This window comes from Octodon degus, unplaced genomic scaffold (genome assembly GCF_000260255.1).
Source record: "Octodon degus isolate 3935 unplaced genomic scaffold, OctDeg1.0 scaffold00166, whole genome shotgun sequence".
Classification (NCBI taxonomy): domain Eukaryota; kingdom Metazoa; phylum Chordata; class Mammalia; order Rodentia; family Octodontidae; genus Octodon; species Octodon degus.
The window spans coordinates 2,644,260-2,645,510 of record NW_004524742.1 but is presented as its reverse complement, the minus strand read 5'-3'; positions in this window follow the sequence as shown (position 1 = coordinate 2,645,510).

The window sequence follows — 1,251 nt, the reverse complement described above, 5'->3', positions numbered from 1 at the left end:
AAGACAGGGTCTCACTGTGCAGTTCAGACTAGCTCTGTGCTCACTCTTGTATCCCCCAGGCTGGTCTCAAACTTGCAGCATCCTCCTGTCTCAAGCTCCACAGTGATGGGATTACAGTTTGGTGCCACCACACTGGGTTTTTGTCTTTTTTTAAAAAAGTATTTTTCCTTTTTCTCTCTTCTTACTTTCTTACATATTTTTTTCTTTCTTCTTCCAATTTTGCATGCATCTATCTGGTAATATTAACAAATAATTTAAAGACGGCACTGCAATACAACAAATACTATGAAATCCATATTATTTTGTTTAGTGAAATTCTGTATCATTTGTAATTTTTCTGTTTAAATACTACTTTATACTCTCTTAAAAATTCAGGATAGTTGACATGACTGTACTAATTCCATTAGTTCTTTGAAAATATTAGTTGATATTTAAAAGTTGCACTTTGACTAACTATATGCTGATATCTGTAATCTGAGTAACTACATCAAAGATAGCAATTTGCAACACAAAAACCATGGTTAAATGCCTCTCATCTTGTTCTTCTAAAAGTAGGCTATTTCTAAAGTACTATCAATTATGATTATACTATCTTTAATATAAGTTTTTAGGGCAGGCAAGATAGCTCAGTGGTCTATAACACCTACTTAGGCAAGCTTAGGCAAAATGCAGGGACCATGATTCAATCCCCTGCCTCAGCACCACCAGCCAGCCAGCCCTGCCCATAAGGTGGCATGAGCCGGCCACAAAATAAATAAATAAATAAATAAATAAATAAATAAATAAAATAAAAAAAAAAAAAACAAAATTTTTAAAAAGTAAAAAGGAAAAAAATTAAGATTTATTGAAAGCAAATGTCAATGTTCAATTAATTGTTCAATCTTGCATACCTATATCTGTTAGTCTGAGCAACAGGTTTGACAGTGAAAGTACAACAACCATTGTTAATTTGCCATTTTTTGTTTCAAAAACCCATACCATATGTATTATAGTATGTTACTTTATTTCTCTCTTTGTTTTTGCTGTATGTTCATGCTTTTATTTTTGTTTATACTCTAAAACCAAATTAAATTAATAAACAAACGGAAAATATATAAATGAAAATTCAAAATAAAAAAAATGTTTCTCAGAGTCCTGAAAACACACATATAAAGAAATTTAAATCTTTTTTTCATAATTTTATTGAGAAACAAATAGCAATGAGACAGTTTCAAATCAAATTGGTAGGACAGTTTCAATAATTCACACATT